This window comes from Diceros bicornis, chromosome 5 (assembly GCF_020826845.1).
Source record: "Diceros bicornis minor isolate mBicDic1 chromosome 5, mDicBic1.mat.cur, whole genome shotgun sequence".
Lineage (NCBI taxonomy): Eukaryota > Metazoa > Chordata > Mammalia > Perissodactyla > Rhinocerotidae > Diceros > Diceros bicornis.
In genome coordinates this window covers 49602100-49627556 of record NC_080744.1, presented here as the reverse complement: position 1 = coordinate 49627556, position 25457 = coordinate 49602100, and the positions used below count along the sequence as shown (strand labels likewise).

At 36.7% G+C, this 25457-nt stretch overlaps 1 protein-coding gene and 1 long non-coding RNA gene across 8 annotated transcripts in view; one reads left to right on the top strand and one right to left on the bottom strand.

Annotated features, from left to right (window-relative positions):
- Positions 1-25457, top strand: part of WDR72 (WD repeat domain 72) — a 294043-nt gene that overhangs the window by 4920 nt on the left and 263666 nt on the right. The gene's annotated exons all lie outside the window — the stretch shown is intronic.
- LOC131406098 (uncharacterized) overlaps positions 23383-25457 on the bottom strand; it is a 37708-nt gene continuing 35633 nt past the window's right edge. Inside the window, exon 3 of the long non-coding RNA XR_009220057.1 lies at positions 23383-24164. This is a non-coding gene — a long non-coding RNA (uncharacterized LOC131406098). The remainder of the gene's footprint in view (positions 24165-25457) is intronic.

Sequence of the window (25457 nt, the reverse complement as noted above, 5' to 3'; positions counted from 1 at the left end):
ACGGCAGGCTGAACAGACTAATACATCTGGTTTAATTCCAGGTTTGAGATTTAGTGCCGCCTAACCAAGTATTGGCAGACACAGATATACCAGGCAAGAACTATGTCAGAGGGACAAGATAGCTGAGCTGGTGTAAATATGGGGAGTTAGGGTGAACCCTGACTAAGGCAAAGCAGGAGACAGCACAGATATATGTCTCCCTTTTAACTCCTCTTCTATAGACCACCCTGAGGTATGATTTCTCTGTTCCCAGTGCTGAATGCCAAGCAAACAGGCCCACTGAGCAACCTTCTAGGTCTTTTTCCAGCTCACCGTGTTTCACACCTTTCCTTGCTTCACTTCTTTTTTTTCCTGTATCTTACCACACACATGTTCATACCTCTTTAGGCAGCAACACTTTAATTGTTGCTTCAGGCTCTGCTTTCTAGAGGACCAATGCTAAGAAATGTATTTTTTATGAAGGGCTATATTTTTATTCCGATAGAAATAAAAGTCCAATGAACATATAGAAAAGAAATATAACATATGCAAAAATTATCAAATGAGTCATTTTATGTTTGAAATGGCTATTCAGATACCACTATCTTTTAGAAAGTAAGCAATAAAGTTTCCAATTCTATCCTTGAATAAAACATGGGCTGAATAATAAAATATACTTAGTTGGATTCATGGCTTTTAGACAACTATACTCAACAATGTGAATTAACAGCAAAGTATAAAGATGATGGGAGGTCTCAAATAGTGAGTCCTTGAACAGATTCATTTTAAAGTTTCTTGCTGACATAGATTTATTTAAAAAACTAAATTGAATGTGCAAATAATAGGAAATGGAGAGAAATATATAATATTATAAATAATGAAATTAAGATTCAAAATGATTTCTTTCTATAATAGGAAGTATCTCCATCTTACAGTGAATGCTAAAATGTATTGGCAACGTTAATTTTAACAAAGATAAATCTGAAGTCCCACATTGTGGTTCAGAAATTCAAATGTACAAGAACTGGGTAGAAAGAACCTATTTCAGCAGCAAAGATTAAATCTAGGGATTTTTTTTATTACAAAATTCATATGAACACTTCTAAGAATCTAACCCAGCCTTACATTGTATCAATAGGAGCACTTTGTCCAGATGACCCAAAAGAAAAAGTCCACCATGCTCTGTTTTGTAAGACTTTTCTCAGGAATGTCATGGCCAGCTCTGAGAACCAATGTGAATCAGAACACTTAAAATAGTCAACATATTTAGGAAAATTAAGTCTGAAAGATCAGGGATCTGAAAACCATGTCATATGAAAAGTGAATGTTTGAAGGGACTAGGAATATTTAACCTAGAGAAGCAAAGATTCCTGGGAGATTTGACAGCTATCTTCAAACAGTGCAAGGGCTATTATTAGAAAAAGATACAGACTTGCAGATTTCAGGTCATTCTAAGAGAGAAATTTCCAATGATGATGCCCCACAGTAGAATGAGACATTTTATGTGGCAATGACCTCCCCATGGCTAGAAGTGTCCAAATAGAGGTTGCATGACCATTTATTTCACATGTTATTACTCTGCATTATGGGTGGAATGGTGGAACAATGACCTCTATGGTTCCCTTCAATTCTAAGTTACCTGCTAGAGGATCCTCAAAACATCCTTCTTTAATTCTGAAATTTTGCAAATCTCAGGTCACAGAAACAACCTGTAAAATATCATTTAAAATACATCATCATGTGAATCTCACCTCAGTAAATTATTTTTTTTTAAGTAATATAAAATCTCCACACATCTTCAAAGCTTAAGACAACTATGCTATACAATTGAACAAAATATGTTCCTATTTTAAATGTCATGGGCAACAAGGAAACATTAATATCCGGGAAGAGAAGATGCACAATGCTGATATAACGAGCAGAACTGAAATTTGGTTCATGTGAGGAAAAATATGTCTGAATTTTTTATCAAAACTGGGGCTATCACAGCTAGAGTGGGTATTCCAAGGAGCAAGAGGGTAGCACAGGAACTTCTCACCCTAAAGCAGCAGAGAATGGCAAAGCCAAAGGAGTGTGCATAGCCCAAAACCCTTATAGAAAACCTAGGTCACCGAAGCCAGGAGTGGAATCAGGATAATGCAATGGAAAGACAACACAAACAGTTATCAGCAAGTAGGTGTGGAGCTAAGAATTTGGGCAGGGAGATAAAAAGAAGGTCTGGTTAACAGCTGAGAATTATGTTCTCTTAATACCCATTTAGATGAAGTTTTCTGAACATGAGGTTGGAAGTCCATAGCATGAAAAATGAAAAATGAATATGAGAGAGAGAAAGTGAGAGAGAGAATTTGTTTTATAAACTGTTTGTTCTTCTCAGAGACTTCTGTTTGAGATTATAACCTTCCTTTTCTCCTTTGTTGGGGGTGCTGTTTATATATCCTCTCTTTTACGAAATAACGATTATTGTAAACAATTTTATTTTGTTTTGTTTAATGGTCTCACTGGAAATAGGAAATACTGACAAATCTGGGCCAACCTCTTTATTTGTTTTCCTTTTAATTTCACTAGTCTGTGAAATTTAAACATCTGGGAACGACTGATCCAGAACGTCCATTTGTGTCTGCACTTTGATTTTGTGAGGCAGTCAGGATGATATGTCAAGTTTGGACTAAAAAAATGTTTAAAAATAATCAATTCATCTAGCAAAGGCAATCAATAACTGTACAAATTATTTCCTTCATACCACACAACTTTATTAATATTTAAATATTCATATCTTTAAAATAACATCAAAATATTATGAAGACTACATAGAGTTCTTTTTTGTTTTATTTTGTTTTACTGTGATTATTAACTGCTTTGATGAATGCATGGGATCTAGCTTTATTCTGTGAGTAGTACATGATCATTTATAAAATGCAAATAAGGGGAAAAAAATCAAAGTTAAAAATTTTTAATATTTAAATTTAGCAGACGTCAAATATTAAACATCATTACCCAGAAATATTTCTAAATGCATATAATAATATTTCAGTCTCAAATAAAATATGTCTGTGGCATAAAACTATAATTTGAATCATGCAACTGTGACTGAGTCCTGTTGTTTATTCCAACCAATGAATCAATTCTTTTGAGAATTAAAATAAATCATGAATATGAACTCTATGCATATTTACATTTATAAAATTTAAAAGGCAGTGTGCTAGCCATTAGGCCATAGATAAGCACTATTTTTTCTGAGCCTGTTTCCAAATCTCAGTATGAGGGAAAAAATGAGACAATGGATGGTATACAACTGTGAGTTGTTTTATCGTTGAAAATTATATCAGTCGTGTCACAATACTAAAATGAAATCAAGCATAGTTTAATTCAGTAATATTCCTAAGCAAACGATTCAAAATGCATATCAAAATTTTATATGTGCGTATATATGCTATATATCCATTTTAACTGTGCGTAAATATGCTATAAAACTGAATTTCAGCTGATAGAATACTAGATAATATTTTACCTATTCTCATCTATATCTAACCACCAATATTATAGATGTACATATCAAAAGCGAAGAAATTAAACGTGACATATAACATTCATATAGTGCATAAAAATAACATTTCTGCAGGAGCTAAATTAGAAGTTCCAAAATAATGTGTGTCATTTTATTATACTAACATATTCCAAATTAAGAAAGCAGCATGTTAAGTGTAAATCTCAATTTATGACCTGCCTTTGGGAGAGAAATCAATTCTGGGTAACTACGTTGTTTTAAAAATAACTTTGCATTCATTATTTTCAGTAATATTCAAGAGAACCTTCACAGCAGCTCACCACTGTACTTTCAGTCTGATAACGCGTCATCCAAAAAAAGCTAGTTTATCACATAACATTTATATTAAATCATTTCATTTTTCAGATAATTTTCCTCCTACTTCTCTGTCAAAATCTGAGGAAGGAATGGAATCTTTTCTCTGCATAATTTTCCCCCAGCAGACTGCCATTGCCAGCAGCAGTTGTTAATAATAGATGCTCAGTGACTCGGTAAAGTCTTCCTGGTATGAGGCAGCATAGAGCCTGGGGTTAACAGAGAGGTCACTTAGGGTCATTCCGCTCAATAGATCTATGATATTTTACTAAATTTCTCTTCCACAGAGTTTGAAAAGTTTAATGTCTTCTCTCAGATTTCTGAAAATTTCAGGAGTTTACGTTCCCAAATCTGACTTCACACTTCTGCTCCCAATATAAGCTCAGTTCAGGGTGGCCTTTCCATCTCATGCATGTTATTTCTGTTCTGCCTGGTGCCAATCCAGATATGGAAACCAATGCTCTTCCTTAATTTCTACAAGATTTACTCACTCATTTATTTTTGTTTTAGCAAACCCTACTAAAGATTTGGGACATTAGAAGTGTTTACATCACAGAAACACAAACGACTTAAAATTTAGTATTAGGCAGTCTTCTTTCTCAAATACTTCCTCTTTCCTTCTTCTTCTCTTCTTCTTCCTTCTCCTCCTTCTTATTACTAATTCCCTATTTTTAAAAATCTATAACTGGGGCTCCAATCTCCCACCATGCTATTTTATCCTCCATTCTAGCTTCCTCTTCTCTTCTTCTATACTGTGTTCCTATCTTCTTTGCCCATCAAGGGAGTAAAATAGAAATAGGTAATTTTTTTAATGCAGACTAGTTCAAGTTTCTCTTAACAACACTGCCTATCACAGGGACTATAAAAGCAATATCAAAGTCATTCCTTTAGCATTCAAAGGTGTTTCTCAATTTAAAGGCTCCTATCTAAAAATCAAAATGACTTGGAATAGTAAAACCATAAGCTACTATGATTCAAATATTCTCTGCTGAATGACCATGATGGGGAATAAGTCCTCTGGAGATGACTTCAGTCAAGTAGCTCCTACCAAAGAATGCATATATCTCAGGGAGTTGGAGGCATATGCCAAGTCACAGCATATAGGCAGTAATCAAGGTTCATGAGCCCTGGCTGTGCTTGGTATGTGTGTTCATGTGTGTTCACATGAGTCAGATATTCTTACCTTTCCCTTATATGCTCAAACATTGTGTTATAGGGCAAATCAGTTATTAAGATTGTCTTTTAAAGTTACAATGAGTTCTATAGCAATTATAATAATATATACTCAGATATATTATACTCTTTTCTCTATTTCACCATTAGCTACCCAAAAAGCAAGTAAGTTGATTTTCACTTCCAATCATGAAGGAGTACCAGAATCCAGAATTAACCTACTGCTATAAATCATCCAAATCAGTATGATCTTGAAAAAGTCAACACCAATGTAGTGACAAACGCTCTTCTCTTGGCCAAACTCTAGCAAGATCATGGCCAGCTCGAGGCCGCGTCCTTAGGGTGATGAGCCCAGCCCCCTTAAAATGCCTGCCTGAGAAAGTTCAATGCTACCAAGAGAATTTGCTGTTTCTTCCAGCTAAAACCTGACTATGGGCTCCTGATCTCCTTTTTCTTAGAGCATTTACTTTAGAAAATTTGCAATTGTAAATCTTTTCTCTATCCCTTTGATATGTATTTTCTACAACCCAGGAATGTCTTTCTCGAAAACCTGGGAGCCATCCTTTTGAAATGTAATCATCAAGAAAGATAGGGCCCCTGTCTCCCAGTTTCTGTGCGAGGGTAGAAGCCTAACTTTGATAAGTACCAATTCCAAACACAGGTGGCCTAATCACATTGATTAACCTCCCCACCCACCAATGTCTTCCAGCCCTTTTCCTTTAGAACACCCAGCATTTAAAAAGCCTCTCACTTTTTGTTTCAGTGGAGATGAGCTCAGTTTATACTGAAGTCTCTCCCCTACTGCAGTAGAATAAAATCGGTCTCGCCACCTTTAACAACAGTCCAGCTCTGTTTCTCTTTTACAGTGGCCAAATTTCCTTGTCTCATATATAACTAACTTTGCCTTCTACTTCACTAAGAACATTTAAATTATCAGCGGTGATCTCTTCCAGCTTTCTGATTCTCAATCTGCATACTTTTCTATACTGACACACTTTGCCTTCTTTTTTCTGGTTTCAGAGGTGGTGTCTTTTCTGCTCAAGGCCAACACATTTACATATGCTCTGGTATTCATCTATTTTTCCCTCAGCTGGGACCTACCTTTATCAATTCCCCCTTTTATATATCACAGCTCCTTTAAACTGGCTGCTTCTATTCAGCCTATCAACATACTTTGGGTCTTCCATTCTGAAAAGATTTTAAACTCTCCCTGATCCTATGTTCGACTCCCATTTCCATCATCTTTCTCTCTTTCTCTTTTTTATGATTCTTCAATAAGTTATCTCCACTTTTCAACTCCCATTTTTTAATATTCACCCATTTCTCGTTTCACTGAAATAGAGCCTCTCAACAAATCTCATGAAATTGTTCTCACTAATTACTGATAGCTTCCTAAATACTGATTCCAAGGGAAAATTTTCAGCCTCTATTTTATCCGGTTCCTGTGTTGCATTTAAAGGTGCAGACTTCTATCACATTCCTGAAATATTTCCTTTATTCCCTTGACTCTGTGAGACTACACACTTTGCCTTCATTTTCATTCTCCTTCATGGACTCTTCCTTCTCCATACACGTATAACATATTATCTTCAGGCTTCTAACCTTGGTCCTCTTCTCAACCACTGGTCTCTCCATGAACAATATTACTAGTTTCATAACTTAATGTAAAAAATAAACAAAATACAAGCAAATAAAGCAAAACAAAAAGTCCACTCTAAAAAGTCAACTACATTTACTAAATAACTGACCCAATTCATTGTGCAGAAAAAGAAATATTAATATGGCAAAAAAAAATTCAACTGAGAATCACCTAAACGGCATGTGATATCAAAGTCAGAAATGGCTGAACTTTGACCATTCTAATTATGAGCAAAATTATAGTTAATTAGCAATTTTTAATTAAAAATAATCTGTGTATCTGTATGAGTATGTTGGTGATTCTGGTATTCAGAATTTTTTCAGTTTCAAATGATAGAAACCCAACTCAATTGGCTTAAGCAATAAATCAGCTCACATAATTTTTGAAATGTTAAGGAGCAGATGTGCTGTGTTCAAGTGATCAAAGTGTGCCATCTCTCTCTCTCAGCTCAGTTTCTCTATGTGTCAACTTGATTTTTAGGCTGAATGTCCCTCCTAACTGGAAAAACAAAATTCAGGGGGATTAAATTCAAAGTCACATAGTAAGAAGCAATATTGGACTTTAATTTCTATTTCCCACTCTAAGGTCAATATTCTTTCCACTACGTGAAGATTCCAATTCTCCTGCTCAATAGGAATAAGAGACTCTGCATTTTTAGAGTGTGAAAGAAAAACACTTTACTGAAAGCTTAAATTTATGCAAATGCAAGAATATAGTTTGGTGTTCTCACTTATGTTCAGAATATTACAATGGACATCAAAATAGAAGGAGCTATTAAGACAGTCACAGAGTCAACATCTTAACAGACAACTCTCTACCCTTACCTTGGCTTTAACACATATAAAAATCTTCCCTAAATGGTCAAGATATTCTTTCTACCCAACTCATGCCAAAGTCTACAGGTAAGAAGCAGCAACTCTCTGTGCAAAGCTTGATGTCATAACATCACCATGGCAACAATATCCCTGAAGAAAGGACATGCAAATTTTGTCCTGAAAATTAATCAGCTGCAGTGACAATCTTATGTACTATCTCTGGCAAGTGACGCAAATCCACATAAGACCCCTGACAATCTTCCAGGGCTTGTCTCCATTAAATAAGACCAGAGATCTTATTAAGAAAACCATTTTTCCCAAACAAAAATCACAAACCTTCTATTCCTAGGGCATCTTGTGGGAAGTACCCAGTTATCACATGTACTATAAATTTTTTTCATTTCATACAGTAGATAATCTTTCCACATATTGGTTCTCAGCTAAGATATCTTATTTTTTCACCTAACTCCTTTAATGTCTATTACTTGCCTTCAGATTTATGCTTAATAAAAATGTCTGGAGAAAGAAGTTGTGATGAAGTGCAGAATAAAAAAATCCACCCAAGAAGTATTTTAAAGAAGGAAAAATGTTTATTTTCCAGCCTAACCTGTGGTTGGAGCTGTCAAGACCCAGGTGAAAGGAACAGCACTTCATTTTCTTGAGAGATGGTAAGGTGTATTGGAAAAACACAGAATCTGGAGTGAAATAAATTGATATTTAAATCCTAGCTCTGCTGATTTATAGATGTGAAATGGTCAATTTCTTAGCACCATTAAATCCCAGTTTCTTCATGTAAAGTAGGGATTGAAAATACCCCAATTTTCCAAGATTCTTAAGAACGTTAGAGCTAATTTATATGAATTGCTTGGCACACACTAGGTGGTCAGAAAAAGGCAAACAAAAGCAAGTCATCGCTGTTTATGAGACCCTTTGTAGTTTGTGCCAAGACCTGAGTGCCTAGACTTTGACTTCTTACTCACTTCTAACAGCTTTAAGCCTGGATTGACCTTCTGAGTCCAACACCTATGCTTATCACACTGGAATCCTGGCACATAGAATTATGTTTCCCTGAGCTATGCCCCTCTGCTCTGCTCACAGGTTAGTAATTATGGATCCTGCTCATTCACATCTGATCCTCTTTGTCCTCCCATCCCAGTCTTGAGGACTTACATTGACACTTTCTCAATGCCTTGATTCATAGCCAAAATGGGGCCCATAAGGCTAACAAAAGAATTACACAAGTGCCATAAGACCTGGACATCAAGGCAAAAGGAGGTTGTGTTAACCATTTGCTGGTCATCACCATTTTGAACCCTGCCCTCAGGGTCCAGCTCTGGCACCTGGTACCTTGGCTTATGGCTCCTCAAATCTCACAGGCCTCCATTCCAGGTCTTCTCTTTTCCCCATGCCTCTTCCCAGTGTGAACCTCTAGTTTCTCTTGGCCAGAAGCAGATCTCAGCCATACAGCTTTCCAGAGAATATTGATAAACTCCTTCACAGCAAGGTCTCGGTAAATTACTTAGTTTAATATATTATCTCATTTTGATAGAGTTGAAATTCTAATGAGACAATTCACTGAAATTCAGAACAAGAGGAAAGGTTCTCAGACATAAATTGCTATCCTCAAGTTGTTTCCTCTTAGCTAAAATACTTAACATGCATTCTTCTTCCTCTGAGTGTAATTTCGTTGAGGAAACAATTCCCTATGATTAATAACAAACATGATAATATCAATTGCTAATTTTTATATAGTGTTGAGGGAGTAGAATCTTAGCAGAAATACCCAATTGTGAAGTTGGAGAAGCTGCTCTTTCATCCTGTTAAATTCATTTGATTGCAAGTAACAAATCACTGAAAGTGTGTGCAGTTTTAATAAACCTAGAGATATGAGTCTTAATGGATGAGAAGGACAGTAAAAGATAGGACAGAAATAAAATACTTGCTATTAGTAACATGTAGGATGAGAGGCTGGTGATTAGAGTTAAGTGTTCTAAAGTTCCCATATAGAGTTACTAATTAATATTAGACATTATTAAACTACATACACATATCAAAATTTGACTGGCAACCTTTAAAAAATAAAAATAGTATATATAATTTTCAAACAAAGAGAGCAAAAAATAAATTAATCCAATGAAGGCAATGTAGGAGGGGGAAAAAGCAGAGAAAGAAAAGGAAAAAATAGAAAGTACCATATAAAATGTTAGAAACGAGTCCAAATACCCACAGTAATCATAACAGATGTAAATGAACAAAAATAGCAAGTTAAAAAACAAAGATTTTCACAGTAAATAACAAAATTCATATACTGTTTATAGGAGTCAAAGCTAAAACATAAAGACACTGAAAGGGTGGGAAAAAAAGAATGAAAGCTAGTGAAGCTATATTTTATCACACAAAATTATCTTTAAGACCAAAAGCATTCTTAGTAATAAAAATTGCCATTAGAGAATATAGTGAAACAGTTCTAAAACTACTTTAGATGTACTATAGAATTGAACAATTAAGTAAATGTTCAATGAATTTCAATGAATTTGAAAACCAGGACAAATTTTAAATTTCCTATAAAATTATTTATCAAACATAACTTCATAAGAAATTAAAAATCTGAATATACCTGAAACCAGAAATTGAATTAATAAAATTCTAACCAACCTCCTCTTTCCAGAAAATTACCAAGACTTTAGGGCTTACTAGTTATTTATATCAAGTGTTCAAATGTTTTCACAAACTTTTCCAGAGAACAAAAAAATGAGAAAATCTTCACTAAGTTATTTTATAATGATAACAAAATCTTGACCTAAAATCAGACAAGAACAGTATGAGAATGGAAAATTATAAGTTACTCTCTCTCAAAAAATAATACATATATCCTAAATAAAGTGTCAAGACAAATTTAAATATATAAAACCATAGTTCATCATAATCAAGTTGAATATATATTAGAGATGTTAGAATGGTTTAATACTTGAAAATAAATTAATGCAAATTTCCACTTTGTTTGAAGAAGAAAACCATATAGCCATCTCAACAGATGAATTAAAGCATTCAATAAAATTTAACATTTATTCATAGTTAAAACTAAGTCTAGAAGGGAACTTACTTAACTTGATAAGAACATATCTACAGGGCCAGTCCGGTGGCATAGCGGTTAAGTGCACGTGCTCCACTGCAGCAGCCCGGGGTTCGGATCCCAGGCACACACCAGGGGCACCACTTGTCAAGCCATGCTGTGGCGGCGTCCTATATAAAGTAGAGGAAGATGGGCATGGATGTTAGCCCAGGGCCAATCTTCCTCAGCGAAAAGAGGAGGATTGGCATCAGATGTTAGCCCAGGGCTAATGTTCCTCACACACACACACAAAATAAAAAAAATAAAAAATAAAAATGGTTAATTGTATGTTAAAAAAAAAAACATATCTACAAAAGCCTACAGTAAACATCACAACTAATGAAAAAAAACACATTTATTTAAAATCAAGAATGACACAAGTATACTGGCAAGTTTGCTTGTTTGAAAAGTAAGCTCTCTAAGAAAACGATAAGTGAATGAATGAATGACGTAACATATGTGTGACAATTTTATGGAGAAAATTATAAAACTTTTTGAAAGTAATAAAGAAGACAAATAGTGGATAAATATATCATGCTTATAGATAGGAAGATAATATTTAAAGATATTGATCCTTCCAAAATTGATCTATAAATTTATGTAATTCCAATGAAAATCCTAACAAGATGTTTTCATGAAAAATTATAAGCTAATTTAAACTTTTTAAAGAAGAGCAAAGAATAGAAAAATATTCCCCAAAACTGATGATTAAAGGAGGAAACATTACTCAACAAAATAACAAGATTAAGTCAAACAAACTAACTAAGCCATTAGTTTAGAGAGTTGGTAGGAATGTATTGATTTAAAAATAATGCATTGAATTAAAGGAAAAAAACAGACCAATAGAACACAATTCAGAGCCCAGAATCTGACCAACACATATTTCTTTTTATGCATTGCAAATCAGTGGGGAAAGGGTGGACTATTCAATAGATGGTGCTGGGGGGAAATTCCATATTAAAAAAAGTGACATTGGATCCCTACCTCACACTATACACAAAAAACAATTCCAGTTACACTAAACATGTAAATACAAAAGCAAAACATTAAAACTTTCAGAAAGACTGTCACCTCCCTCTCCTGTGTCTCCTAATGCTGTCTGTGTGCTAGTTTTGGGCTGCCCAGCACCTCTTTTGTAAAACAGCAACTAAAATTATTCTAGCACTCACCTTGGCCAATGAAAAGCCCATGTACACAGGCAAGACTGAGAAAGAAGATCAAGTTAATTTGAAGTTGCAGGCGAGGTGCTGCAGCGCAGTTTAAGATTAAGATATCTATACCACTTAGTAAACTAATGAAAACATTGTGAACACAGGGCTTTTCGATAAAGCAGATCAGCTCCTGAATTGGTAGCAGCTGATCGATAAAACAGACACTCCTGCAGATCTGGAAGGAGAATGAAGATGCTGCTGGTGTGTCCCAGCAGCCGACAGAAGGTATCTAGTAAACAGAGAAAGAACTTGCTACTTTTCTCTGGAACTGTGCTCCCATATAAGGCAATGTATTCCAAATTAGGAAACTGTGATTTGGTTTCAACACCCTCTGACAACTATGATAGGTTTTCTTTAGTCTTTGATTTCCCTCTTCTTGATTCATTTTAGTTGTACATAAAATTGCTGATGTATGCACACAGATCCTCTGCATTTTATTTTCCAAATAGGCAATGATATGCAAGGTTGGGCATGAAAGGAGTTACTCACCCCTTAGAAATGCTGATATGACCTTCACTCCTCTGAACTTCTGTAATTAGTCCCTCGTAAATAAACCCTCTTCAAATTATCCTAATGTGAGTGTGACATCTGTTTTCTTGGACTCTGATTTATATACCTATTTTTCCCAGGCTTGGCACCTAATCAGGATGTTTGTTGGCAAATTCTCTATGATTGTCCACTCGGTGTAATCTGTCCTGGCTGTGGTCTGGAGTTCTGAATCCTCAGAGGAGACCAGAATGAGATAGCGGGCAACCTCACAGCCCTGCCAATATGAGCCCCTAAGTGTGTTTCTAAGAATTAGGACAAGAGGTAATGAAATGAGTTCTTGGGAACCACAGTTTTACGTACAGGAATATGTTCACATAAAACCTACCTGTAATCTATAGACAACAGAATGGAAGCAAGCGTATTAAGCACCTATTTATTCCAGCAACAGTGAGATTTCTTACTTTTTTGCATAAACTTGGAAGTTTATGCAAATAAACTTTCTAATCTGTTGGGATATGAAGACATCTGTTAATAATGAGAAATGTATTTATGATGTAAAGTTACAAAATCTTATTATTTATATATTTTGAAATAAAAATATAAAAACTAACCAAAAATTTTTAAAAATAAGATGCTATATTTCTCTGGTCTAAAGACCCGTTTACCTTCCGACATAGAGATGATGTTAACTTTGTGGTTGCAAGGTCAGGAGCAAGGATACCAGACCATAAAGGTTTTAGTTCACAAGAGGCTTGTGAAGTTCAAGATCCTTAAGCATGCTGATCACAGCTGGGAGTATTTGTTTTGCTCTGTGTTGTTTTTCTGTGCTGTCAGGTAATTAACAGTATTTAAATTATATTTTTTTAAAGCCTTCTGCTCTTCTCCAGTTTGTGTTTTTCTTTTTAATTTGTTTCTAATATTAATGACAGAAGACATTTCACAACTCAACTCCCACTACTTTCCCAGTGTCATCTCCTATTTTTCCACCTACCAGCCTTTCCCCAGCCTCTCCCTGCTCCACGCACAGCCATACCATGTTACGCTTATTGCAGGTGATGTTGCTCATGCTTTCTCATTTATGTACCTCTTGTCTCCTTTTCTGGAATGCCCTCCTCCCCTTTTTCACTGAACCCTTTCTAGCAGCTGCCCCTTGATATTTAGTTTCCACTCCTTTTCACACTGAATTGTCTTTGGGCTTTGGTATGCTCAGGGCCAGAAGTCTCTTCCTTTTTCCCTACGTCTTCCCGGGCAGGTGTCGTCTGTCCTGCCCTGAAATATTATATTAGCTTTTAAGTCAACCTGCCATGCGTGTTGTGAGAGCCGATTGTGTGCCAGGCACCCTGCTAAGCTCTGGTAATACAAAGATTGCCAGTGTGGCAGAGTAAAGAAGGTGAGAAACAACACAAACTCAGGCAAAGAAGCTCATTACAATGGTCCATCCTGGAGGTGTGGGTAAAAGGCTATGAAAGCACAGATGCTGTAAACAAGAAAGATGATCAAGGGCCATGCACAGTCGGAAGCAAAGAGTTAAAGACATTTCCTGCTGGTCCCAGTCTGCAGTGCATCATTGCAAAGTCACATTCATAGTTTCTGTTCTTTGGGAAGAGAAGACAAAAAAAGATCTTAGAGCAAGTAGAGTGTTTTCTGGTGGATACCAGTCTTCCTGTAGCCCTTTCTTCTTGTCCAGAATCATAGAGCAAAGGTCCTTATTCCCTCTGAGAACACAAGTTCCTCTGTGGCTACATCAAATTCCCTATGACAGATCTCCTTGCACCAGGTCTCTCTCCTCCCTAGCGCTTGGCATAGCTGCAATTTTGAATTTTTAAAAACATGATTGTTTGATGATTTTCTATAATGCTGGACTGTAAAAGCCACAGGGCCAGGGTTGTGCTTGTTTTTCCCATCTTTGTATCTTCAGCACCTAACACAATGCCTGCCACATTAAACTGCTCAATAAATATGTCTCAAAGAAGAGCCAATAAATGATAATACTATTATCAGCTAAATAGCAACGTAAATTTAGATACATTGTCTAGTGTAATCCTTACAATAACACTATTTTCAATATGAGATAACTGAGTCTTTGAGAGCTGGAAAATGGCAGGTTTAAGACTTGAACTCAGGTCCCTCTGGCATTGCTGCAGGCATACTCTTAACTATATTGTCTTATAATAAGATCCGTACTCTTAACGGAAAAAGAGGAGATGGTTGACACAGCAAATTTCCAGAAACAGCAGGGGCTGGAAGCAACAGACAGAATGAACAGTCATTTTTAGCAAGTCCCTCTGACACTGAATGCAGAAGTGCTAAATTTCTGCCACTTTCTATTCTACAATGACAAACTGGAAACCACTTCAATATCCAAAATAAGAAAACTGTTAAGTCAGTTATGGCACATCTGTGTGATGGAATACTATTTAGTCATTAAAAGTCATCTTTTATAAGAATATGAGACAATCTTCAAGATACATCATTAGGTAGAAAAGGAAGATTATAAAATAGGTATATACTATAACTCAATTTTGTTAAAGTATATATTGCATATATGTTTTAACAAATGGTATGTATACACACACACACATATTTTAGAAGGATATACACCAAAATGTCAGCAGTGGTGTTATGGGTAGTAGAATTATGCATGATTTTAATTTTATTTCTATTTTTGATTTTTCCATATTTTCTATAATAATCATATACTACTTTTAAATTCTCACAAATATAATTTATGGTAAATATACGGACAAAATAAAAGAAAGTAAAGCAAAATATTAACAGTGTTTTTTCTCAGTATGGTAAGATAATGGTCTTATGTATTTATTAACAATCTTTCTGTATTTAAAATAGTTAAAGCAACAAAAAAGATTTATAAGACTGAAATAAATTAAATTTCTCCCAAAATATGCTTTGACAACATTCAAGTTGCAAATAGGATTACCTTCTGCTCTCTCCCATTGCTTCTTATGTGATTCTGCTACCCAGATTGATGTTCTTAGCAACTACTCACAATATATGTGCACAGTTACGTTAAATTTGGGGCTGCAGTCATTTGTCTAACATATATATATGGGGAAAAATATGTTTCTATATATACATACACCAAAAATATGGACCCCAAAATAAGCAAAGGGTTTGCTTCAATAACATTGCTAACATCCCAGAGTCCCTAAGGAAGTACTAGGTTTATTTTCACAGCCAATTTTTGCCTTTTGGCTGCCCTGGATCCTGGCTTCATTCCCAGATTAGGTCTTGGCTCCTGCTAGGAGTCAACCAACTGCTGACAATGCAGAGACTTAGAAGCCAAAAGACTGGAAAAGAAGAGCTTTAAGAATGAGCCAGCTTGTCAGCTAGCCAACAGGCTGTATCTGGTAGAGGCAGGAAGAACAGAAGCTCCTGCCAACCATCAAAAGGATTCCAGAGTGGACCACAGAACATTTGGGACAAGCTGCAGGGAGTTCAGGGGTAGAACTGTTCCAAACCTGAGTCCTAGCTGTAACCTAACTGTACTTCTTTTCATTTGATTATGTTCCAGGTCCATGAGGGTCTTACCTTTTATCGCCTCCCCCCTCCCCACCCCATAGTGCTTTCTCCTTTTTCACACCCTTCAAGAGTAATTTCTGCTACTGGCAGGTAATAAAATCCCTTTCTGCCTTGTTAACCACCCCAGTAGAACATGAGTTGGCCTAGTTGCCCTAAAATCTATATCCAGGGTAGAGTGTAAGCCTGAGAAGTTTATAGGTTCCTAATAAGATTAGCAGGATGGTCCTCAACTCTCCCGCAAACTATGGAAATCAGAGCTCCTAGGAAGCCCAAGAGCTTTGCTAAAGCATGAGGGTGGCCTCAGGGTCAGCTTTCCTGTATTCATGGATGCAGTGTATTGAGCAATAAACAACAAAAAGAGTGTTGGGCAAACAATATATAGACGTGGAGTATTGAGCAATAAAGGACAGAGAAACAGCCTGTCCCAGGAATCAGAGGCAGAAGTTTCAAGTACACCCCTCTAAATGCAAGTGGGAGAAAAACCTCTCCCAAAGGAATCACTAGCATTTTATCTCAGGAAGAGTTTTCCTTTTCAAAAGTGTCCTCCATTCTGATATACTACTTTACTCTTAAGTTAGCCTAGGCCAAACATTTAGTTTTAATACTACTCCCCCTCATTTGCTGGGACATTCTATACATCTATATATTTAAAAGTAATAAATCCACAAGGAATCTTTGTGGTATTAAAACTGTTTAGTGTCTTGACTGTGGTAGTAAATACATGAACCTACACAGGTGATAAAATGCATAGATCTTAATACACACATACATACCAAGGAGTACAAGTAAAATTGGGGAAAACAGAATATGATCTTTGGATTGTATCAATGTCAATATCTGGATTGTGATATTATGTTATAGTTTTGCAAAATGTTACCGTTCAGGGAAACTAGGCAAAATGTACAAGGGATCCCTTGTATTATTTCTTAGAATTGCATGTGAATTTGCAATTATCTCAACTACAAATAACCTTTTAAAACAATAGTAAATCAAGCTAACAACCTGCTAAATAAAATATATTCCATCCCCCTATCTTGAAAAACGTACATCGTAACTCCCTGGAATTCCAGGTTCAAATTTCCTATTCTCTCATTCCTTGGAGGTTTGCACAGGAGTGTGGCTGCCCCAGGATACCCACGGGTACCCTAGGGTACCCATCCCAGGTGCACACTTCTTGTCTTCTTACCTCAGGCTCTACCTGCACTACACAAGATGCCTGAAATGCAGATTTGTGGGTGTCGAGCTGAACATACAAGCTCCGTTCACACCTCTCCCATCCCTCAAGCAGCCCCTCCTTCGTCACCTCGGGCAGGCTCTGAAAGCAGACTCAGAGCCCTATGAACCTGAGTTTCTGGGGTCCTAGATACTCAGAGCTGGTCTGTGGGGTGGAGCTGGGGGCGCTGCGGGCTCTGAGTGGGCATATCTCCTTGGCCCTGCCAACTCTTCACACCTTGCGGAAGGGCATAGTCAGAAAAGGGCCAGGGTGGGCCCTTGTCAAAGTGTAAGAGCGGCGTCAATCATTATTATCATCTTATAGATAAGAAAATTGAGACTTAGAGAAATTATGCCTCACACAGCTGATAACTGGTAGTAGCAAGTTTCAAGCCAGATCTGTCGGAGTCCAGAGACCTTTTGGAAACCTGAGTAAAATGTCCATTTTACTGTCTTTAAGGAGTCCACAAAGGGCGTTCCTATCTCCTCACAGCTGTCTTAACTATGAGCAGGATATACAAGTTGCCTGTCTCAGAACTTGTGTCATTCATTTAATGGGACAGATTATTATTGAAATTGAATTCAACAGGCATTCATTGAGAACCTACACCACGGTCGTTTAGACACTGCTCATTATTTGTAGGGCCAGGCCATTAATCTTGACTAATTCAGGTGCCACGGCTACAACATAAAAAATAGATGCTAAACATAAATAAATGCATTATGCAGTCACCATTATAAAGAGTAATGCTTTAGCAGGCATTCTTGAGACACATCTAAGCATTGTGCTCTATTTTTTCGTTATTTCCAGAAATTTCATTCTGGTTCTTAAAGAATAGATTGATTAAATAGGATGATACACAAAACCCACCTTCCCTCCTCCCCAGGTAGGGGGATGGAAAAGAGATAGATAAAAAGGAAGGTGAACAGTGGAAAGAAATGGAAGTGGAGGAGAATGACAGGAAGCTTAAGAATTAGAAATGATAGCTCTCCCAGGACCTTCCACTTCTAAACTTTAAAAAATGTCGGATATATCCTGCTCCTTCAGGTCAGAACATCCCAGTCTGTTCCTTCAGGTGTCCCCAGTATTTTCTAATGGAGTGGTTTACATATTGTGGGACTGACTTCACCCCACATTATGCTGAGTGAGATGAGTAGTCCATCCTATCAGCTGGGGAAAAACGAATTCTTCTTTTATGGTCAGTGGGATAATAAGTGAGATCCCCAGAAACAGGAAAGGAGGGAAACTTCCCATCACAGTTCATTATGTATCTCTTCTAATGTATCTCTTCCAACTGTCATATATCTCTTCTATCAGCGGTTTGCGGATATGAGGCTGTAAGAGGAAAACATATGGACTTTAGGGCATGGATTTGGGGTATCTTTTCTGGCAGCCCAGAGGCATATTTTTCTGGATTCTCTTCTGCGTTCCATTTAGATAAGGCTTTGGATTAGAAATCAGCAGGTAAGAAAAGTGTTACTTTAATAAGATAGAATGATACACATTTAGGAAATCCTTCTCAAAATTATGGATTTAGTTGGCAGAATCCAGGAATGTTAAACTATTTGAAAGATGTGAAGAGAAGTCACCTGCAGTGTTTTTCCCCAGCATAAAATAAGCCGGAAGTTAATAAAATGTCATGAGCTGGATCACAAAGGATTGAATAAATGGAGAGAGGAGTCATATACCATGACTCTCATGCCAAATGAGAGATCAGAGAAAAGGGGAAGAAGCAGGAATGCGGGTGATACACCACAATGAGGCTGAGATGGGTCATCCAGACTTGATGACTGCTAGTGCCTCCTGTCTTCACGCTTACCCACTACCTCCTATTCTCAACACAGCCACCAAACCCCCGAAGGGCTTCCTACCCATGTGGAAGGAAAATCAACGACATCATGCCCCAAGCCTTGCATGATCTGGTCCCTGGCTCTCTCTTCAATTACATCTCCCACCATTCTTTCCCCTAGTTTGTTCCACTCACCCACTTTGGTCGGCTTGCTATTCCACAAATACTTCAAGCATGCTCCCACTTCAAGAACTTCGCAATTGTTCTGCCCTCTGCCTGGAATGCTCTTTCCTTAAATAGTCATGCAACTCCTTCCCTCAGTTATTCAAGTCCCTATTCAAATGCCCCCATCATTCAAGAAAACTTCCTTAACCACTCCATCCAAAATGGCACATATATTCCTAAATTGGGCTCTCTCCTCCTATCATTATTTCTTCACAATAAGGGTTACTAACTGATATCATGTTATTCTGTTTGTTTATTGTCTGAGCCCCATACTGGCTTTAAAATTCATGGAAGCAGGGACTCTGCTTAGGTTGTTTCTCTATCCACAATGCCTAGAACAACCCAACATGTGTTAAGTACTCAAAAGCATTTGTAGAAAAACAGATGAAGTAGAGTGAATGGTTCACCCTGGAATATTATGTGAGAAGCAAGTTTGGACAAATGGATGAGGTCAAATCAATGAAAGACTTGAAACATAGTTTGAGTTTAGACGTGGAGGTGACAGAGTTTCTGAAGAACAGAGTTCAAGCCCCAGGACCCGGCACAGTTCCTAGCACACAGTAAGGTGTTCATTAAATGTTTTCATCAGGACATTATGTTGGATGCTAAACAAAATGGAGAAATTTCTTTTCTGTCCCATAGTAGGGCCAGGAGAATACACTCACGCAGATTACAGGATTGACATTTCCTGAATTCCTCTTTGCCTGTACAGTACATGAAAGTTGAATTGTTGTCTTCCCCAAATTCATATGTTGAAGCCCTAACCCCCAGTACAACTGCATCTGGAGACAGGGTCTTCAGGAGATAATTAGGGTTAAATGAAGTCATAAGGATGGAGCCCTAATCCGATAGGAACGTGGCCTTATAAGAAGAGGAAGACTTTTCTCTCTTTCTTTGTGTGAGGGCACAGTGGGAAGGTGGCCACTTGCCAGCCAGGAAGAGAACCGTTAGGAGAAACCGAATCAGCTAGCACCTTGATCTCAGACTTTCCAGCTTCCAGAACTATGAGAAAGAAATTTGTATTGCTTAAGCCACCTAGCCTGTGGTATTTTGTTATGACAATGACTAAAATAGTAGCCTTCTGATATGTCTGTCCCGCAAAATGTTAGAGCTTCTTTCCTGTTCAAGGAGTCTTCTGGGAACTCTATCCTGGGTGAAACAAGATAGCAACTGTGATAGGTGGTAAATGGGACTGTTTCCCTTAGAGACACTGACTGTAAGTTACATATCTATCATGGAGGCAGCCAGCATAAGGAGCCCATTGTAAGTTCCCTCTGAAGACGCATTATGGGGAAGGATGTCTAATTTCCCTGGGGACAATCATCCAATGTTCACAGTTATATCACGCATTCTCACAGACGAGGAGGTCTGCGCTCAGCTGTGTATACAGTGCTCTAAGATACTCTAGGAAAAGCATTTTTTTTTAATGAGGTTACATTGGTTTATAACATTATATAAATTTCAGGTGTACATCATTATATTTCAACTTCTGTATAGACTACATCGTGTTCATCACCAAAAGTCTAGCTGCCATCCATCACTGTACTTATATGCCCCTGACCCCTTCCCCTGGAAAAGCATTTTAAATGGTTTCCATGATCAGAACAATATTTTTGAGCCAATGTGTTATCTGCATTTTTTTTTTTACTGCAAAGAATATGTAACAATTTTGTAGTCATAAAAAATTACTAAATATTAATTTTAAAAGAAAAGCAGGATATATACATAGACACTCATGTATTATTATTATTATAATAAATGTTAAAAATACATGAGAAAAAAGCAACATAGCAAATCATCAACAATGGTCATCTTGGTTGATGTTAACTAGTGCTTAATGAATATTTCCTGGAGATAGATGGTTTATCTGAATGACTCATTTCATCTCACAGCAACCCTATGGTATAGTTACTATTAACATCGTCTCTATTTTACAATTGTAGAAACTGAGGCATGGACAAGTAAGTACGTTAACATTCCCAAGGTCATACAGTTAGTTGATGGCACAGCTGGGATTTGAACCTAGTCAATTAGACCCTAAAATCTGTGCTCCAAACCACTACACGTTCTACCAAAGACATGGTATTTTATTCCTTCTACTTCCTCACTTTTTATATGACAAGCATGCTTTACTTTTACAATGAAAAAAATTTTAAGATTCTCTGTATTTCTTATTTGTCATGTAGAAAAATAAAATAGTATTTAAGGATCAATACACCAAATTCAAGATGATGTACAAAATATACTCTAAAATTACAACCTGTTTTATAGAATTCCGCCTTGCATGAATAAAATTGCATTGTCCATTTCTTGCTAAGACTGTTTTCAGAGAAAAGGCAACTGCGTATGTCCTGATGGAATGACCCATACCTTGGAAAGATAGCCTACTGTGACTGCATCTGCAACCTGAATCATAATTTTGAAAAGAATTAAACTAGAAAAAGAAAACTACAGTGGCATGAAATATGAAGTATGTGATTTGAAAAAAATTAATGATGAAGCCATTTTATCTTTTTAAAATCATTATTAAATCCTATTTAAATTTTTAAATATTTTTCTGGGAAAAAATATTATTTAAAAAGTATGGATTTTTAAACGTTATGATTTTCTGAAAGAGATACTGACCCTTTAAGTAGGAAAAATTAAGCAAGATAATGTGATGTCAATCAAAACTCAATAAGTATAAGCCTTTTTAGAAATAAATCCACAGAGAAAGGAGTATATTGAAATCTGTGTATGATGTATATTCTAATTAGTGACTATGAGTTCCATTTTACACAAGACTCAGTTTAGATACAGATTTAAGGAAGGCCATAATTTTGAGTGAGTTCTGGTAATACAGCCAAAGCAATATTATACACTGCTACTGCCCATGAGGTAGTCTGTGTCTTAGTTGCATGTTTTGCATGATCTTAAGAGGAAGTCAAAGATTTCTTGTTTACTTCCAATCAATATTATACATTATAAAGAAAAATATGAATATATTGGAGATAAGATAGAGGTTTTTAAAAGTCTTTTTTTAAATATTTATTCAGAGTTTTGGAAAAGATACATCTCATTAACTGTTACTAAAACACCACTGAGTACTGTAAAGCCACACATTATTTCACTTAGAGAAAGCCTCCTGCTTGTTGTCACTCAGCCACTTATCCACTATTTTATATATTCTCATGATTCATTTATCAGATTTAAATTAACAGGAATATATTATAGATTCTCCTGTAAATAATACACCTTTTATAAGCACATATTTAATAATGACTAATACATTGTCGTCTTTTTGCTGTTAATTTCTACAAAGTTGCATTCTTAATATCTTAAGTAAGGGTGTAGAACAAAATGTTCCCAAAATACAACCTAGAATGTTATGCTCTGAACTATAGAAAACCAGCTTTGGTTAATTAGAATGGTTTTCTCCCTGTCAGATGTTGATAGGATATGCTTGTTCCATCAAGTACATAATTAGAAATTAATATATTTCACCATGAAATGAAATTACAAATGTAACCATATATAACAACTCTTAAGGGTTCATATCTCTCTCATACTTATTAAGGCATATCTGAACAACCTATGCAATTGAAATGTGGCTATGCAAAAAAATCCTAAAGTGCACAAAAAGAATGGAACTAATGCTGAACCCTGAAGTCTGTCTTATTCTAGCTACAAAAAAAGTTAGTCTACAGAAATATGATCAAATTGAAAAAAAAAAATCCTATGCATCTCACTAAGGGATGATTTTACAAAATAATTTTGCTTGCTATATTTAATAATTAGTTGAATATATTTAGGAGAATTATGTAACCCTTTTATTTTAAAGTGTTGATTTTTTAAAATGCAAGGCATTTGTCTCCAATATTTACTCTTAGTTGTCCATTTTTCAATATCTAGGGGCATTTGGACAAAAGTGTGAAGAACACTCCAATAAAGATTTTTAATTCAATTCTAAGCGCAATGGAAAGTTCTTAAAGGTATATCATGAGATTACCAAAGTAATAAGATTCATATTTTTAAAAGATCATGGTGATTGACATATGGAGGAAGAGGTTGAAGAACGAAAGCAGAGAGACCGGTTCAAAGGCAGTCTCTCATCCTTTCATGAGAAAGGATAGTGGTTTGTTCTATGGTGGTGGTTGTAAAAATTGATAGAGGGAGTGGATACGAAACATATTTTAGAGGTAGAATCGACATAACTTTCTGATGGGTTTGATGTGGACCATGTAAATCAATGAAATGACTAGGTTTTTGTTTTGTTTTGTGTTGTGTTTTTGATACCAACCCTAGGCTCTTAGGCTCTCTGTGTAATAGAAATTGACAAGAGGCCCAACTGAAGTCTCAGACAAGGTTTTATTGGGGCTTATGCTTGAGCACAGGGGAGACAGCACAGGAGAAGTGGCTCTCTGGCTGGCTCCCCGAAGGGAGTCGTCCTGAGTCTTTTATGGGGTGAAGGGAGCCGACTGGCGTCATGATTCTCCACCGATGGAGGCATTCTGCTTCTCTCTTCCTGGTGGTATCGTCTTCGCAAGCCCCGTCAGGGTTGTGGTCTCTGTGCCTGCCCTGTATGTCCGACATGGCGGTGTAGCTCACTACCGCCACTCCAGGAAGGTAGTATAGTGGTCATCTCGAGGCTTTGTGCCCATGCCGGAGTTGGGTCGACTGCTTGGGGGAAGTTTTGAGGTTGGAAGGTTGCTTATCTTGACTTCAAAAATAGCTGGGCTGGGAGGTGCCGGACCTGGTGGTTAAGGATGAGGTGCAGAGTCCCGTCCCTATTCTGTCTCATTTTGATTGAGCAGTTGAATGGATAATGGTGTCGTTTATTCAATCAAGAGGCCTGGAGGAAAGGTAGACTGGGGAAGATCAAGAGTTCTGTTTCTACATATTAAATGTGAGTTGCTATCAGCCATTTAGTTGAGCTTTCAAGTAAGCTCTTAGATATGAGTTTGGAACTGATAGGAGAGTTCAGAGCTGGAGATATAAATTTGGATTCATCAATATCAGATGGTATTTAAATCCATGGGACTAGAAGAAACCACCTATGGACTGATAGTAAATAAAGAGAGAACTTTTGACTCCATCCAGAAGCACTCCTTCATTTGGGGGTCAAGTAGAGGAGGAGTAGCCTGTAAGGAGACCAAGAAGTGGTAGCCAGTGAAGCGGGAGGAAAACCGGGAGAGTGCAGCATCATGGGAAGCAGGAGAAGAAAGCTTTTCCAGACACCTTTACTAAAGTGGTTATCTGAACCATGTCTTCTATTGGCCCATTCCTGAAATGTGCTATATATAGCAAAAAAGTTTTAAATAAGAAACTATAACACAGAATAATTTTGTAAAGGGAAAAAAGAGAAATAATTTGGATAATGATTAAAGGAACATTTAATCCCTTTTTTTATTAACCTGGTATTTATTAACTAGAGGTTAATTTGGAGGCTTGTGAACCTGAGACCAAGGAAGAGGAAGTTGAGAAAGCTGTTCCCAAATCTCTCAGCATGCCAGGATCTTGAAGAACAAACTTAAAGAAATCTTCTTCACTTGCAGCACAGTAGTCACTTCTGGTCACGGCTTGGCCAACAAGTACCAAGTTTAACATTAAGAAACATGAAAAAAAGATAAACTAAAAACGAAAAATAAAAGCAGGGTATGAGTGAGATGAGAGTAGTGCTCTCTCCCTCTCTTTTCACCACCCCCACTCAATTACCATAAATATTTGCCTGGAGTAACCAGAAGGTAGATACTGTAAGGAGAGATACAAATTAAAAATAAGAGGCTTAATTCTCTCTGCTGAAAATAAAGGCAGAAATTTCCCTCTCCTCCTTTTTCTTTGAGCCTTTACTTTAGAAAATTTATAACTGTAAGTACTATCTACTCTCTTTGAAATGTATATAAATCCCTTTGAAGACTACATTGGCATTTTGTCAGCTTTATGATCTAGGAATGTCTTTCTCAAGGACCTGGAGCCATCTGTTTGAAATGTAAACATCAAGGGAGATAGCACCCCATCTCCCAGTTTCTGTGGGAGGGTCAGAGCCTAACTTCCCTCTGCACCTTGCTCCAAGTTGCAAAACTACCTCCTGTCATAAAGATATGACAGGGTTTGGTTTTCCTCTGAATAAAGCTAATTAGATAGAACAGATGGTCACCCCAATTACCAAGTAAGGTTAGGATGAACTATGAGTGACAAATGGTGTTGTCAAGTCCTCTTACTAGAGGACTTGAGGCTATTGTTTATCTTGAGAATGTATGTATGTATGTAATGGGTTGTATCTGTTTGGCTCTATAAAAGAGGGAGATTTCTTTCTGTTTTTTAGATCTCTTAGTTGAACATCTGTGACACACATCACATTCTGTTTTAATGCTTATTCAACAATAAAGTGTCTTCTTTTTCAGCTAACTTTGTGGAGAGAATTTCTGGGTTGG